Raw genomic sequence first — 18,404 nt, 5'->3', positions numbered from 1 at the left:
TTCCTATGTGTACTTGGAATGCACATGATCACTCATAGACACTCTGGTAATAATTATTAGTGTCAGATTTCCCAAGGGTAGTTTTTCTAGTCTTGGGCTCCTGTTCCTGCCCTGAGAATTCTGTAAACCATTCAAAGGGCATCTTTAAATCAGTGAACCACAAAGAATAACTTTTAAAATCTTGTGATTTTTACACAACTTAATCTAACTTGGGAAATAACAGGGTCAATTCCTTTACCCCAGTACTATGCCTCCTCCCCTGATTCAGGCAAATAGTAGACAGAGGTTCTAAAAGCTAAATGTATCCAAATCTACTCTCAATGTCCTACTTAACAAATATGGGATAGATGGGAGTAGACAGTAAAATAAAAAATAAAAAAAACTTAATGTGTATACCACTTTTACTAGGCTTAATTTTTGATACAAAATGTATGTTAACGAATTTAAACTTCATACCAACCCTATAAGGGACATATTATTAACCTCATGTTATAGATGAGAAAACCAATGCACAAAGAACTTAATAAATTAGCCCCAGTCCTATAGATTCTGAAGAATTAGAACTCAGGCAGATGATTCCATAATCGCTGTCCACTGTACCCATAGAAGGTATTTGTGGAATCAGCCTGCATTCAAATCTGGATCTCTAAGATTTACCAGTTGTGAGACCTTGGATAATCTAATTATTTTCTCTGAAAATCAATTTCTTTGTCTGTAAAATGAGAATAATACTATTACCCACCTCATAGGGTTACCGGGAGGATGAATTGTGATAGTCTGTGTAAAGCCCCTTAGCAGAGTGTCTGATAGCACAGAGAACCCTCTAAGTATTTAACTCCCATAATCACTGTTATTATGTTCTGATAGGCTGGGGAATGTCCTTATCAGCCCTCTGCCCACTCATGCGAAGAAAGATAGCTAGATGTCCTCCAGGAGACCTTGGTGTAAAGAGTGATCAGAATCTGAAGTAGCCTCTGTTTTAAATATCCTTAAATTGAAGTCACAAAACAAAATCATTCTGAGCAACATCAAATTAAACAAATAAATAAAAAACACTTCCATTGATTGACTTGATAGAATTTCCAGTTGTAAAGGGGATTCTCTGACAGGTGAAACCAGTTATTGATTCATCTCCTTGCCTCAAGTCTCCTTTTCTCTCTACACTGAACAAAGAGTTATTGTACTAAAGGAAAAAATTTAAAAATAGAATTATCGTATGATCCAGTAATTCCACTACTGGGTATTTACTCAAAGAAAATGAAAACACTAATTTTGAAAAGATATATGCACCCCTATGTTTATTGTAGCCTTATTTACAACAGCCAATATATGAAAACAACACAAATGTCCATCAATAGATGAACAGATACACACACACACACACACACACACACACACAATGGAATGTTTGTCAGCCATAAAAAGAATATCTTGCCATTTGTTACAACATGGATGTACCTAGAGGATATAATGCTAAGTGAAATAAGTCAGAGAAAGACAAATGCCATATGATTTCACTCATACGTGGAATTTAAGAAACAAAACAGATGAACAAATAAAGGAAAAAAAAAAAAAAAAAAAAACCTGACTCTTAAATACGGATAACTGGTGGTGCTAGAGGGGAGGTGGGTGGGGGGATGGGCCAAAAAGATAATGGGGATTAAAAGTATACTTATTTTGAGAACTGAGAAATGTATGGAATTGTTGAATCATATTGTACACCTAAAACTAATAATACTGTATGTTAATTATACTTGAATAAAACCAAAAATAATTATTTTATGAGAAACAGTCTCATTATCCTTGTTGTTGGCTCTTATTTCTTATGTGGTTTGGAGATAAGTGCAATGCTCTGTGATAAAGACAGTGAGAACACAGAGTATAGCAATAGCAATTAAGAAGAAAAGGAGAAGTCAGAGACTTATCATAAATATGCCTTCCTTCCAATCACTGTGGAGGATCAAGGGGGTATAATAGCACAAAATGAAGAAAAACTGATTCTCCTAGCTTAGAAGGACAAATAGATGGTGATGCCAATATGGGAAACAGAATGACAAGAGAAAGAGAAGATGGAAAGTAATGCACTTTATTTCGTGTATGTTGAGAGTCTAATCTCAGAATCAAGTGTCAAGGCTGAAGATTAAGATTGACGGTTACCAACTATGTAGACATCACAGTCAATGGAGTGGATAAAACTTCTTGGGAGAGAGCCCATCAATTCTCACTCTAGAATCCTGTACTGTATACATTTTATGTTCATTTATTAAATGGAGTAATTATTCCAATCCCATCTTTTGGAACCCATCTTATTTGACTCATAGAAAGGAAAAGAAAAAGAGAGGATCCCAACCATTGCACACTATCAACAACCAGAATATCAAAGCAAAGTTTATGGTAATTATCCTTTGCTAACTACCATTTTGTCCTGGCCTTTTAGAACTTCTCTTTTCATTAAGGGTAAATGATCATCATGTTCCTTTTAACTTGGGTTTGTCTATACATCAATTATAATTTATAGAAAGTGATGAGACACGGATGCAGTGTGCACTTCCCTGGTTTTAGAACCCCTCAGGACTGGTCTGGACTCTCAGCCTTGGGCAAGGAAGGTATGTTACTGCTGAACTGATATTTCATTTATCCACAGTTTGACCTATGCCACAGCTTAATCTCATTCCTAAGATGCACTACCCTGACTTTTTTCCTCCTGGCATATAATCAATAGTAAGGGCATTATTCATGTTTTCCACACCTATGTGAAGTCAAAAGTTCCTAAGTACACCGCAAATCTGGGGAGCCCTCCTGCTGACCAGACCTGAACCCTATTCTCTGTTAAAATATTTAGTGTAAAGTTGATTTCTTAGTGCAGCTCTGGTCCTACAGTGTCAAAATAAGTTTTCTAAGACATGTTTTAAGTGAATTGCTCAAGAAATTTCTCCTCTTCTGTTGTATAGACAAAATTATTGTTAGTTCTTTAATCAATTTTGAAATAAGAGATAAGTGAGTAGGCTGTACAAAACCATCCAATCACTTTGTGAGGTTATCCCAATAAAAATAAAGAGCTGCAGTTTACAAATTCTATAATTTGACTGGCTCTGAATTATAAATGCCAATTCTTATCCTATAAATGCAAACTCACCGAGGGAATATCAATGGAAAACAATTACCAGGTGGATTTTTGTGCTCTGGTTCCTCAAATATAAAATGCATTTAGTGTTTTCAAATCAATGCTGGAGGAAATGTCAAGACAGAGGTACACATTTACTCATTTTGCAGAGATGTCCAAAGCTATTAACTTTCTACACTTTAATTAGAAAAGCAATGCAAAACTATTCCATTGCTCAACTGTAGGAAATTCAAGGCATTTGGTATTGGGAAAGAGTACTGAAATTGTGAAATCTTATAGATCCAAATATATTTTTAGTAAAATGGCAACAGTTACTAAAAATGCATTTCTATTTTTATGGCTATAAGCTTGGTTCTTTAAGAATAAACCCTAGGCATACAAAGATAATGGATATTGAAAGAGGAAGATAATTATGGGAAAACTAGGATGTTTAGGCAGTTTTAAAAATGATACAATTTAAATTTCCTTACACAGTGAATGAAACCACTATGTTTTCAAGTTAGTTTCAGGGTGGGAATTGCCATGGCTGCTAAAGTATTTCTTGAAGATCATTATTAACAGATTGTGAATTTTCCTGTTTGTTTGAATTGCATTTTCTTTTCTTTCATATGCAGTTATTTAAGAAAGAAACATTGTTCCGATGTTCAGTCACACTGAGAGAATTAATATGCCATATGCCTTAAGCCTGAGACACTTTCAGTTACTGTCAATGCTCAGATATGTATATAGGGAAAGGGAACTAGAGTATTTTATGCCTCATGGTAATCCTCATTCCTTTTTTTAAATTTTTGTACTCATATTGAGACTCACAGATAAGCAATGGAGATAAATGGAGAGCTAAAGGAGATGAGGTAAGAGAGAAAAGCAAGCAGAAGAAATCATGCTCTGAGACATCTGACACCTTTAGAAGTTCCTATGGAGAATCCCAGGTGCCACAGGAGAACACTGTTCTCCTTGCCACCAATTTCGAACGTGGTTTTCTGGATGTTTATTAAAATTCCTCATTTAACTGAGTGTTGAAAAACAGGTTATTGATTGCTCTATTTCTTTTTTTTTTTTTTTTTCTTTAAAGACTTTATACATTTATTTATTCATGAGAGACAGAGAGAGAGAGAAGCAGAGGGAGAAGCAGGCTCCCAAGAAGCAGGGAGCCCGATGCGGGACTCGATCCCAGGACCCTGGGATCACGACCTGAGCCGAAGGCAGACGCCTAACCGTCTGAGCCACCCAGGCGCCCTTGCTCTATTTCTTTTTTCAGGAAAAATCTGATTCCTGACCTGAGACTGTGAGATGGAGCCAAGAAATCTCCAAATACATGTCCAGGAGGAGAGCCATATGTTGCCTTGAAGATAAATACAAATACTCTGTTTAATTCATTCAAGTTCAGTAGCTACTGAATTCTAGCTGTAGGCCATATATTGTGGGAGGATGGAGGTAAATATGACAGAGTTCCTGCCTTGTAAAAACTTATGCCAGAAATTCCGGTGGAACTGTAGATTCTGATACAAGTTATGCAGCTAGTGGAGTCCAAGGCTGAATTTCTAAGCTTATATTATTTGCTCACTTTTATGGTCTTAATACCTCAAGTTTAATGGGAACAGCATGGACTTTGGGGTTAGATGGTCCTGATCAATTTACCAACCTCCTCTTAGCATCGGCTTTCCCATCCATGAAATAAAACTTCCATCTGCGGCACTCTCTGTAGGCTCTGTCTGGAATTTTTACCTTTCCTTTGTTTTAACTACAAAAGTCAAAATGGTTACTACAAAAAAGTAAATGGTACATGATAAAAGCATCATCATGTAAACTTCTCCTTCACTTTTGTCACCCCTACGATCCTACTCCCTGGAGTTAACTTTGACAAACAGATTGGGGTCTAGCCTCTGGGCAGATAAGAACTGAAGAATACACCAACCCTGAAGAACTCTTCATTTATTAGAATTAAGTAGAATTCTTTCAAAGTAGAAAAAGAAAATACTTTATCAGTGGTCCATATCTTAGAATGTAATAAGAGCATCGCTACATACACATATGTGCTTATTGTTTAAAATAGGATTGTCCTTGTATTACTTAAATATGCCTCTCCAAAGAAAGCTTCCATCAGCCCCTGATGATGGATGGAGATAGATCTATTTCAGTTTAATGTAGTTATAATATCTGGCTCAGAAAACAAGTAAACTAGATCCAGATTTCAACTCAATCACTTACTAAATATATGAATTTGGGCAAGTTCCCTAGGCTCTCTGTTTCTTAGTTTCCTCGTTACATAATGACTTAATCATAACACCTATTTCATAAAGTCGTTGTGAATGTTAAACGATTTCATCCATGTAAAGCAATGGCCTAGGGGAAACACTCAATAAATGTTAGTAATTATTTTCTCTAATAAAATAGAATTGATAAAATTAACTGTGGCTAAATAATAATTAACAAAGTTCCTTTTCTCCTTTCCGATGCCATAAAAAAACTTCCAATTAAAAAATATTAATACAATAAAACATGCTTAAAATATGTGTACAAACCAACATTTAAGTATATTATCTCACATTCTGGAGAAGTCACACAAATTTAGTAACAGGCAGCAAATGGAATATTTTCCTTCTGGGCTCTTACTACAGTTTTTTGATACATCTGCTTTCATTATTTAAATAAAGGTTTTTCTAATGCATGGGTAATGTGTCTATTTAAGTCATTAAAGTACTTTAGGTTCCTTATATCCTTTTGATGTGAAAAGTTTACTATACTATTGGATTTTTTTCTTACTAGTATACTTTTATCAGAGAGCTCTTTTTTCCCCTACACCAAATCAAGCAGGTGTCACACTTACTAACTCATGCAACCCATTATAAACTAAGCCAACAATATAATGACAGGAAATCAATCTAAAATTGTAGACAATATGGACATAATAATTTTGTGTCCTTGAACATGGAGAGTTGTTTTTTAAGATAAGGGATTATTTAGTACTTATAACTGAACAACAGTTGTGACTGTATTTGAAGATAAAAAATATTGTCCTATGTTCTCAGGCTACAGTCACCTTTTACATCTTATAAATCTTTGTACACATAAATATAAAAATTGTTTTGATGGTTAAAGTAAAAAAAAAGCTCTAGTTATTTCAATCTGGTGGTTCTCTGAATTTTAATAGCTGACAATAATTAAAATATAAAGACAAACACCATTTTTTGTGTTACATTTCAACAGTATTTTTTACATACACAAAACCACAGAACCCGGGCAGCTGTGATTCAAATCCTAGACCTACCGCTTTCAAGCCATGTGAACTAGGAGAAGATTACCTGCTCACTCTCAGATTTTTTTTTTAATATATAAAATGGAGATGACAGTAGTATCTATTTGAGGGAAATTCATATAAAGTGTCTAACAGTGATAGAACATACTAAACATGCCATTTATATTTGCTACAATTACTATATTTGCATGAATACAGTTCCTTGAAGATAATATTATTGCTATTGTTTCTGTTGAAATTATTGATTTTCACTTAAATTGCTGATGATTTTGTATCTCAGTTTACTGCATCCTGAACTGATATGCCCCACCTTATGCTCAAGATTCATCCATGTCCATATAATTAATTACACTCCCAACCTTTGGGTCATTAGTACTTACGATACTGAATTTTGAAAATCATATTCTGAAATATTTTCTGCCAGAAAGCTCTGCCTTGGCTGCTGAAGTTCAAGCTTTATCTTTACAACAACCTTTGTTACAAAAGACCTGAGTTCAGAAAGAACATCCCTTGGTAACTGATCACTGTGTTGGAAAATTCCAGCACGGATACTCTGGTGAAGGAAGCTTTTGTCGGTATGGAAAGATAAACATAAAACATTGAAATGCACAGGAATCAGGACATTTTCCAGAGAAGTAAAGGTAATCCATACTGCATTAAAAATCACTGAAATAAAGATCAGAAGTCTTGGTAGTAGTACTGGACTATTAATTACTTTAAATTACCTAGGCTCAATTTTTTTTCCCATATACTATACCTACCCCATGGTTTGCTAAAGTCACCCGCAGGAAATGTGCTTCTAGAGCTCAAGAATGAAGTTGGGGCAACATTCTTGCCTTTTGCCTATCGATATGATAACAAGATCAATGTGTCAGTCCTTTGGGAGTCACTGTGTCCCATAAGAGTTAAAAACTAAAAACTTTTCAATGATTCTCATTGTTTTTGCCTGAAATCCAAATTTCTCTGGTCCCTCCTATTCCCACTCAAGTACACTGGATTTCTGTCTATTTATCAAATTTAAATGGAATAAAGCATTTTTTTTTATCACAATGCATACATTTCCCCAATTTATATTTACTTGATTTTTTTAATTTTATTATGTTATGTTAATCACCATACATTACATCATTAGTTTTTGATGTAGTGTTCCATGATTCATTGTTTGCATATAACACCCAGTGCTCCATTCAATACGTGCCCTCCTTAACACCCATCACCGGGCTAACCCATCCCCCCACACTCCTCTCCTCTAAAACCCTCAGTTTGTTTCTCAGAGTTCACCGTCTCTCATGGTTCGTCTCCCCCTCCGATTTCTCCCCCTTCATTTTTCCCTTCCTATTTTTTTTTAACATATAATGTATTATTTGTTTCAGAGGTACAGGTCTGTGATTCATCAGTCTTACACAATTCACAGCGCTCACCACAGCACATACCCTCCCCAATGTCCATCACCCAGCCACCCCATCCCTCCCAGCCCCCCACCACTCCAGCAATCTTCAGTTTGTTTCCTGAGATTAAGAATTCCTCGTATCAGTGAGATCATATGATACTTGTCTTTCTCTGATTGATATTTACTTGATTTTTTTATCTTTGACAGAGTATTAGCTCCTTTAGGGCAGGGGCAATATGAATTTTATTCAATTTTATTTTATTTTTTTTTTTAGAGAGGGAGGGGGAAGGGGCAGAGGGAGGGAGAGAGAAAATCCTCAGCAGGCTCCATGCCCAGCGCAGAGCCCAACGTGGGGCTGGATCTCACAACCCTGAGATCATCAACTGAGCCAAAATCAAGAACTGGATGCTCAACTGACTGAACCACCCATGCACCCCAAGTTTTATTCAATTTTTAAGCCTTAGCTCCAAGCACAATGCCTAGTATACGATCAGTGCATAATTCATAATATTTTAAAACAAATTAACATCTACTACCAAAGTTTTGACTACCAACTTCAAGTTGGTATATCCCAAAGCTTTATCTGCAGTCCTAGGGCTCTCTCCCAAGCTTCGTATTTGTTTATCTGAATTTCCACTAAACTCTTCACCTAAAGGTTCCTCAAGAACCTCAAAGTTAGTAATTCCAAATAAATGTACAATTATGTCCCCTTTCCTTTTTCTTACTCTTATATTAATCTCAGTTGGTGGCATGTCTATCAAACCAGTCAACCAAGAAGGAAACCTGGAAGCCATTCTTTTTTTTTTTTTTTTTTTAAAGATTTTATTTATTTATTTGACAGAGAGAGAAATAGCGAGAGCAGGAACACAAGCAGGGGGAATGGGAGAGGGAGAAGCAGGCTTCTTGCCGAGCAGGGAGCCCGATGTAGGGCTCAATCCCAGGACCCTGGGATCATGACCTGAGCCGAAGGCAGACGCTTAATGACTGAGCCACCCAGGCGCCCCAACCTGGAAACCATTCTTATCTTCTTCACCCACCATTCATATGGGGGGAAAAAAATCACAAAAATCTATCTTGTAAATTTGACCATATCACTCCACTAAATAAGATTTTTTTAATGGACCTCCAGGAAAAATAAAATGAAAAGGGATTGACAAATCTTCTGAGGAAAGCAAGAATCAGAGAACATGGGACAACTACATCCCACTTTGTATTCCGTCTTGATGGAGGGAAGCCAAAGAGGTAGAGTGAGTTATGTATGGCAGCTTTAATGAGGAAAGAACAAACAAAACCTGCAGTGCCCACAGAAATATGAGATGTTAGCCAAAGGTCAGAAAACAGATTTTAGGGGAAAGAGAATTAATATTTTCAGAGAATTTACTTTGTGTGCCAAGTGTTTTAAATATATTACTTCTTTTCATCACAATAAAGTACTCATCTATATTCCCCATGAGTGAAGAGATGTTGTCCAACATAGTACACTAAGATTCTAGTACAGTAATGCAACTTACAAGGTTCTCCATATTTGTTGAATAAATAAATTCATATTGGTAAGAAAAATGGAAGTTTCAAAAGGTTAAGTAATATCAGTGTTTCTGCAGCATATAGTGTTGCAGAATTCAAACCAGTTTCTCTTGTTTCAAAGTCTGGTTTATAATCACTATACTGTATTATCTACTGTAGAGTTAAATACTTACTATGTCCAAAAGGTCCCAGGCTTCCTGAGATTTCTATAAAGAATTGTTGTAAATAGCAGTAACCCAGTTCGGTGATTAATTTGGGACTAAAGAAGCCAAAGTTGTTTACTACTTCTAAACTGTAGAACGAGGAGGATGGAGACAGAGTCCACTGATGATAAAGGCCAAATTTATGACCGGATTTTTTTTTCCTTTTTGAGGGTAAGGGAATACATTCTATTCCAGATTTGCAGAATGTGAGGCTACAATTGGGTATGGAGGTGACAATGTTGATGGTAGTGAAAAGTGGGTCTCAGTTCTAAAGTGATTAGAGCTAAACATAAACATTTGTGCATCACCAACATGGACTTGTCAGTCGAAGCCATGGAAAAGAGACTGATGCTCCTTGACAGGGAGTAGAGAGAGAGAAGGGAGTTGGGAACAACACTTCAAGAAATAGCTTCATGGAGAGGATGGAGATAGAAAACACCAGCAGAGAGAAAGGAAGAGTAGTTGGAGATCTAGTGCTGCTTCTTCATCGAGTGGAAACCAGAGAAGTTCAGTAGTTCAAGTCACCAGAGCTTATCAAGCCATCGGTGTCGCCAAGCCATAGGTGTGACACATTCAGCCAATTAAAGTAAGGGAGTGAGATGAAAATAAAGAACTATTCTTCTCAGTTTTAATACTGAATCTGGGCCAGCCGTACTCTCTGGGGTATGCTGTGCCAGCTGCCAAGAGAGAGTCCCTGCATCCTCAGTTCCTCTGGCAGCCGTCCGGGAACTTCAAGTCAAACCCTGAGCAAAACCTGTGTCTGCGCTCCCTGTGGTGTTCTCAGGTCCTAGCAAAGAGACCAGCAGTGAAACTGGCAAGTAGTAGGGATGATAAATTAATACACACATGTAGATTGAAGCCGTTCTGTCCTGTCTGCCAGTCACACCCTGCCTGGCCAGCAGCTGCCTGAAATACCTGAAGAACTAGAGAAGTTGGAAAAATGAACACTTTCATATTTGACAACCAGAGAGTTTTAAACATTGGAATCACCTACGGTGTTCGTTAAAATTTTAATTTCTAGGCCTTAGCTCCAGAGATTCTGAATCAATGGGTCTACACTGGGCCAGGTAGCTGCATTCCTAAAGAGCTTACGGATGTTTCTGGTTTTGAATTGCCCTCTGAATATATATTTTTGAAACACTGTCTTCAATAGTAGATGCTGAGAAAATCTTGTTGATGGAATATATATCTGAGCAGGTACACTCTTTTTTGACATGTAAACACCACTTTGATTATTAATGTTTCACTATTATATCATTCACTTCAAAATAAATGATTAGTGTGCATATATTAACTCAACCTTTTTGCAACGTAATAGTATTGCATGATATTAAATACACTATTGTCTTCTGTCCTAGAAAAAGATGACGAAAATTAATCAAATTTTGCGAAGATTGAGGACATCATAAATCATGACCTAAACACTCTCATATTTGCACTTTTGATAGATTACTGAGGGGAGCACGTTCAGGAGGCAAGGGCTATCCACAGAGAATATTCTGCTTTAAATTCGAAACTAAGAATAGATAAGATTCCAGCCAGCTGCAACTGACATGACATGGAGTGAGGGATGCGGAACTTTCAGAAATAATTAGGTCCCAACACATTCAGCATGTTATAAATAATAAATGAAACCTTGAATTGGCTAAAGAAACAGAATTGGTGCTAACTTGAGAGCACAGGTGTTTTGTGTTTGGTATTCCTTGCCCTGCCCATGAGGCAAGCAGACACGTTCAATACAACTTAATGAATCTTCTGGGAAGGCCCCAGATAGATTACCTCATAGGAGCCCAGTGCAGGAAGTGTCAAAGCCTGGCTAACTGTAGTGCAATGCATAGTTGAGAAAGAAGATACACTCTTGAACATGATTGACTACAGAGGCAGAATAATTCATTATTATGCACAAAAGCTCAGATAGATCCAATGAGAACCCTGACTTAGTATCTTCTGAAACACAAAACAAGATTGCCTGATAGTCATGTTTGTGTGTGTATGCCTGTTGTTGTTTCTTGTACTTCCATTTTTAAGAGCCTTAAGAGCTGTACTGTCTCATTATGGTGCTAATCTTACTTATTTTACAGACTTGAATATTCATTATGGGTCAAGCGTTATACTAAGTACTTTGCAAACATTAAATTAACTTACTATATATAGTAATATACTACATATATATATATATGACTTACATAACATATAAATTTTAATGTCTTTATAACCTTTTTATGGGCAATGAAACTGAAGCAAAAAGAGGTTAAGTAACTTGCCCAAGGTCACACAGCAAGAAGTGAGAGTAACAGATGTGGGAATCTCACTCCACAGATGGCCAGTCTATCACACTGTTGTGCTGCCAAAGTTCTGAGGAACTAGAGGCTTAGCATTTACACACATATGTCCTCATAGAGCGTGGACAAGTAAGTTTTGCAGCGTATCTATAGAGCAATGGGTTTAAGCTGTTTCCAAGGTGAATTGAATCACATCATAAAATGTAACCAGGCATAACCAGGTGCTGGCAGAAGGTCAGTAGTTTAGATGTGTCAAACTAATGAATACATATTTATGCTCTATAATTTGGCTTGCTTTAGACTCTCTTTTTTTTTTAGATGATCCTACAGTGATTCACAGTAAAGAACTTCACACTTTGCAGTGAACTGTACACTACACAGAACTTATCTGTAAGTTCTGGACTTCCCTGAATTGTTCTCAACCACCTGATCTTTACTTGTACCACAGTTCTGTTTCCTAACTATGGTTAGTGTTCTAAATTAGACAAGGAAAGGAGTTCTCTTCCTACAGCTCAGCAACAATCACTGCTAAATTTAAAACCACACAAAAACGGCTTTATAGCCATGGCATATCTCTATGATTTAAATGATTAAAGATATTGCAAAATAACTAAGTATTATGATCTTTCCCCCAAGGTATTATCAATGCATGCTTAACAATATTGACTGATACCCAAAGCTACAACAAAACTACCTTGGACATGACCTCCATCCATTAAAAGGTTATCACTAAAGATGTCAGTGCATTGTGCCTGAGTGCTAATGACTCTCATAAATTCGGAGAAATCTGGGAGCAATGGAGTTGATCTTCTACTACCATCTCATCGGAATTCCCAAGGAAAAGGTAGGTTAGTCGAATTGAACAGAAAGTACGTGATAACAAATGGCCAATAGCCAAATCATAATTTATCTTATAGCATATATTCATCCTCATGAAATAACGTTCGAACTTCACTATCACAAACATATTAATACATTCATTTTTACCCACCCAACCAAGGCAGAAGCACAGCTGAGCTGAGGTTCTACGAGTATTTGGGGATGTTTTTACAATATCAGTGCAAGTATAAAGAGGAATGTTAACCTCTAAATGGGGACCATTTCAGTGTTAAATAAAAAGTCAAAAGCTTTTACAATAAAACATGCCACATAAATACTATTATTATATGTTTCTAAGTATTATGAAACTTGATGAGTTAGAAGAAAAGTCTCCTAGGGTCAATGTGCAGTGAGTGTATCTTTTGATTTTATCAAGTTTTAAATTCTCATGTGTAGACTTTCCTTGAAGAATTATTATATTGTTAATGATATATTATAGGCAGTATCTTTCTTTGAGGTTAAGTTTTAAAATACTAGTTTTACCAAAAACATAATCTTAAACAAGTCAAACAAGCAATTCAGCACAGTGAAGGACCACAGAGAATTGACTACATGGGAAGTCATAAGTACTTCACTTGATTGCATCTATACCTGGCTCTCCTGTGGCCAAAATTGATGCCACTTCCTTAAACAAATTCTCTCATGGGTAAATGCCTGTGGAGTTCTGTGGCAACTTGCTGTATAATTCTTTGCACATAAAGGGAAGTTAAGCTGGAAATGAACCACAAAAAGCAAGTTCATGACTTGAACTGACTTCTGGGCTGCATTTTTCCATCTTCTGAGTCTCCAGAATTTTCAGGGAGACTGAGAACTCTCAAATCAACACACAATGGCTAAGCACAGCATAAAAACCTGTAGAGTGTATCTCAGGGTTTTGGTTCTATTTCCCTCTAAACATCTGGAATCTCAACTTATCTATTATATATGTTTTATACTTTTGGAAACATTAAAAATATTTTGAGGTAAGCTACAAATCCTGGGAAATAGCTCAGAGTTCTTTGGGATGTAAAACATTACCTAAATATTAGGAGAAATAAGAATTATTCTTTTAAGCTCAGTGCATAAAACAAGTACAAATGTATACAAGTCATAAGACAAAAGATTTAGGCTAGGGGTGCCTGGGTGGCTCAGTCGGTTAAGCGTCTGCCTTTGGCTCAGGTCATGATCCCAGGGTCCTGGGATCAAGCCCCGCATCGGGCTCCGTGCTCAGCAGGGAACCTGCTTCTCCCTCTCCCTCTGCCTGCCTGCCTGTCTGCCTACTTCTGATCTCTCTCTCTGTCAAACAAATAAAATCTAAAAAAAAATTTAGGTCAAGTATATAATATCTTGGTAGTTAAACAATAAGTAAGCTGTTTTGTGGAATAAAAAGTTTCCTTTTACTGATACTTTCTACTCTGATGAGCAGAGAGAGAATGGAGAAACAAGATAATTCATTAGTCCTTATATATTAAATATATTTTGTGTACCAGGAGCTGGACTAGGTGTGGATATTATCCAAGGACCAGCACCTCAGTCTTCCTTAATGCAACTACCAGTTAGGAGGCAGGTTCTGTGGCCAATAAATTCATCAAATGAGTTTTCTGCAAGGTGTTTTGAGCAGGCAGGGCCAACTACGTGTGGGCTGGATTCTGTGGATAGAGCAAAGGAAATGTGAACTGTGGACGTTGCTTGTCAAGGAGCTTACAATTCAGTTGAAAAGACAGTCACACATAAAACAAAATAGTACCAACAAGATCAGTGCTGAAAGTAAACAAATGATAAAAACAAAGACTGCTTTGAAAGTTCAGAAAAGAAGGAAGTGATATTAGCTGTGGGATTTGGCATAGAATGACTTTTGCTCAAGACTCATTTGCCTTGAATTTAGCAGATAAATACTGGGTTACCACTTGAATATATCATATTTTGATATTTTTGGCTTACTCCTGTATTAAGCCATTTCAAACTGTTTTAACTGCACATTTTAAATGGTGTTCCAACAGACTGTTTTTAAAAAGAGTTAAAAAAATATAATCTTAAAAATATTTTTTGTAAATTTTAATCAAGATAGTGTGTGTATATATATATATATATATATACACACACACACACACATATATATAATATGCAAATTGTACCATCCTTGTAAATGACATAATTTCTTGCTATATATAAACTGAACTTTCCATTGATGATCCCATTTATGTGATGATTACCATAGTGAAGTGAATTGCATGAATTCCCTATTTCAGATGCATTCAGCTTTAGTAAGTGGAAAAAAAAAAATCCTAATCATATAAGGTCATTCTTGCCTGTTGCAGAGCTCTGAGAGCTGTAACTTTGAGGGCTTGAATGCTATCTCTTGAATTAAGATGATACCATTGAGAAATAAGCCTTTTTATACTTTGTTTTACATTTAAAGAAGGGTATTTCTCTGAGAATACAAGTCCAATACCTTGCCAAACTTTAAATTCAAGTTAACTGTTTTTATCGCTGTTCTTTATTTCTTGATTTTATTTTATTTTTTTTTTAAAGATTTTATTTATTTATTTGAGAGAGAGAGAATGAGAGAGAGCACATGAGAGGGGGGAGGGTCAGAGGGAGAAGCAGACTCCCTGCCAAGCAGGGAGCCCGATGTGGGACTCGATCCAGGGACCCCAGGATCATGACCTGAGCCGAAGGCAGTCACTTAACCAACTGAGCCACCCAGGCGCCCTATTTCTTGATTTTATTTTCAATTATGATACAAATGGATATCTGAAATTCTCTAATCTATGTAAATTATAAATTGACTTCGTTGATATTTTATTTAGTGATCAAAATCTTAAAACATAATTGCTCTAAATCTCTTTGCCTCTGGTGCTAAAACATTTTAGGCATAATTTCACATTGTTAGTACAAATTCTTTCTTTCTAAGCCTTGGAAATAGAAGTAAAATATTTAACACATTTAAGTCTAAAGGGTGATACAACTTCCATTAACAGCTTTCAAGTACAACTGCTTCTAAAAAGGTTTTACCATTGATTTGAAGTTTGGTACCTGAAGCTCTCAATGATTTCATCAATAAAAATACTAATAAACCCACCGATATAAAGGACTATATTCATTACATGAAATTAAGGAAAAAACCAGAATAACTGAGAAGACAAAACTGCTTTCTTCTTAATATTATAACTTTGACCAATTCTAATAAAGCTAAGCAAAATTAAATAAACAAATATGGCATTTATATCTCAAACACTGTAGTTTTCTTTGAATGGAATCTAGTCTTAGTTAATAGAAAGAGGTATTAGAGTGTTTCCAAAATATGTTCCTTTAAATGTTTATATAATTGGAGAAGTGGATTGCACATTTATAGAAATATACAGACTATTGTCATGAACATAGGCATATAATTTTATATGAGGGTTTCTAAGTGACTCTTAATATGCTCATTAACATAATAATAGTGATACATATTTTGCATCATTTTTAATGATTTGACAGTATATATCATTTGAGATTTTTCATTATTTTCATCACAAGGAACAAAAAACACAACTAAGCATGGCTTAAAAATTAAGGTCAGGGAAATGGTTTCTGGCTCCTCATGTAAAGAATTTAGAAGTTGTCACACTGTCCTCAACAAACTGAAAACTCAACAACTCTTCTTGAATCTCTAAGAGAGAGTTAGACACAGGACAAACCACTGCCTCCATGACTGGAGAGACAGAGAGAATTTAGAAAGCCATGGCTAACTAGAGCTGATACAAGAAACTACCCTGGGAACCAGTACCAGGGTAAGAAAACCTGAACTTTAGTTACAAATTGCTGGAGGCTCAGTAGGGACAACTCTGAGAGTTTAAAACTCTAGGGGTAGGGGGCAGTCACAGGGGACCCCATAATATGGAGAGATTCATCTCAAGGAGCTTGACAAGTTTTTTACGGTCAATATAAGAGAAAAATCCCCTGAACTTCAGGCAGTGGGAGCGGAAAATAAACCATTTTGAATTACACCAGAACACACTTTTCTTCTTAATGAGGTCTGCTCTCAGGGGGGAAAAAAAAAATTAAGCGAATTATAGCATGCTGGGGTATTCACTGAGCCAAACTGACCCAGAGAAGGGAAACACCCAAATCCAACCATTCCAGCCAAGTCATGAGAGAGAAGGGAAATACCAATTTCAGGCCACTCTAGCCATCCTGTTCCACCTAAGGGGTAAGCAAAAAATAGAGAGACTTTTTATGAAGCTCACAGTTCAGAGGCGTAGGCTCACTAAAGGACCAAGACCTAGTCATAGAATTATAGAACGTTTACCCTCTCCCCACACTTCACAACCACATTACTGGGGCCCATTTATGGCAGTTCCTTTTCTCTCCCATACGTGATGCCTGGCTACCAAGAAAAATTAAAGGCATACAAAAAGGCAAAAAAACACAGTTTGAAGAGAAGAGTATGCATCAGAACCAGACATGGCAGGGATGTTAGAATTATCAAACCAGGAATTTAAAACAAATATGATTAACATGCTAATGACTTTAATGGATAATGTAGATAGCAGATAAGAACAAACGGGCAAGATAAGCAGAGAGACAGAAATCCTTAGAAAGAAGCAAAAATAACTGTTAGACACAAAAAACACTATAAGAGAAATGAAGAATGCCTTTGGTGGGCTAGTTATAGTAGACTAGACACAGGTGAGGAAAGGTTCTCTGACTTAAGAAGAATTTCCTTAAAATCCTTGAAAACTGAAAAGCAAAGTGAACAAAGACTGAAAAAAGGCAGAATATCTAAGGACTGTGGGACAACTATAAAAGGCATAACATACACGTGATGGGAGTATTAAGAGGGGAGAGAAAGGAACAGAATATTTGAATCAATAATGACTGAGAATTTACCCAAAATGTTAAACACTAAACCACAGATCCAGGAAGCTCAAAGAATAAGAAGCAGGATAAATGCCAAAACAAATTATACCCAGGCATATACAAACTACAAAAAAATCAAAGATAAAGAAAAAATCCTGAAAGAAGCCAAAGCAGGAAAAAAAACCAACACCTTACCTATCTTATATAAGAATAAAGATAAGAATTACATCCAACTTCTCCTCAGAAACTATGTGAGAAAGAAAATAGAATGAAATCTTTGAAGTGTTCAGAGGAAAATAGCCACTAACTTAAAAATCTGTGTCCTGAGAAATCCAAATCAAAACCTCAGTGAAATACCACCTCACACGAGTCAGAATGGCTAAAATTAACAAGTCAGGAAATGACAGATATTGGCGGGGATGCAGAGAAAGGGGAATCTTCCTATACTGCTGGCAGAAATGCAAGATGGTGCAGCCACTCTGGAAAACAGTATGGAGGTTCCTCAGAAAGTTGAAAATAGAGCTACCCTATGACCCAGCAATTGCACTACTGGGTATTTATCCCAAAGATACAAATGTAGGGATCCAAAGGGGTACGTGCACCCCGATGTTTATAGCAGCAATGTCCACTATAGCCAAACTATGGAAAGAGCCAAGATGTCCATCGACAGATGAATGGATAAAGAAGATGTAGTGTATACACACACACACACACACACACACACACACACACAGGAATATTATGCAGCCATCAAAAGGAATAAAATCTTGCCATTTGCAATGACATGGATGGAACTGGAGGGTATTATGCTGAGAGAAATAAGTCAATCAGAGAAAGACATGTATCATATGATCTCACTGATATGAGGAATTCTTAATCTCAGGAAACAAACTGAGGGCTGCTGGAGTGGTGGGGGGTGTGA

Source organism: Leptonychotes weddellii, chromosome 3 (assembly GCF_054177405.1).
Source record: "Leptonychotes weddellii isolate Sample4059 chromosome 3, ASM5417740v2, whole genome shotgun sequence".
Lineage (NCBI taxonomy): Eukaryota > Metazoa > Chordata > Mammalia > Carnivora > Phocidae > Leptonychotes > Leptonychotes weddellii.
This window is presented reverse-complemented; position numbering follows the sequence as displayed.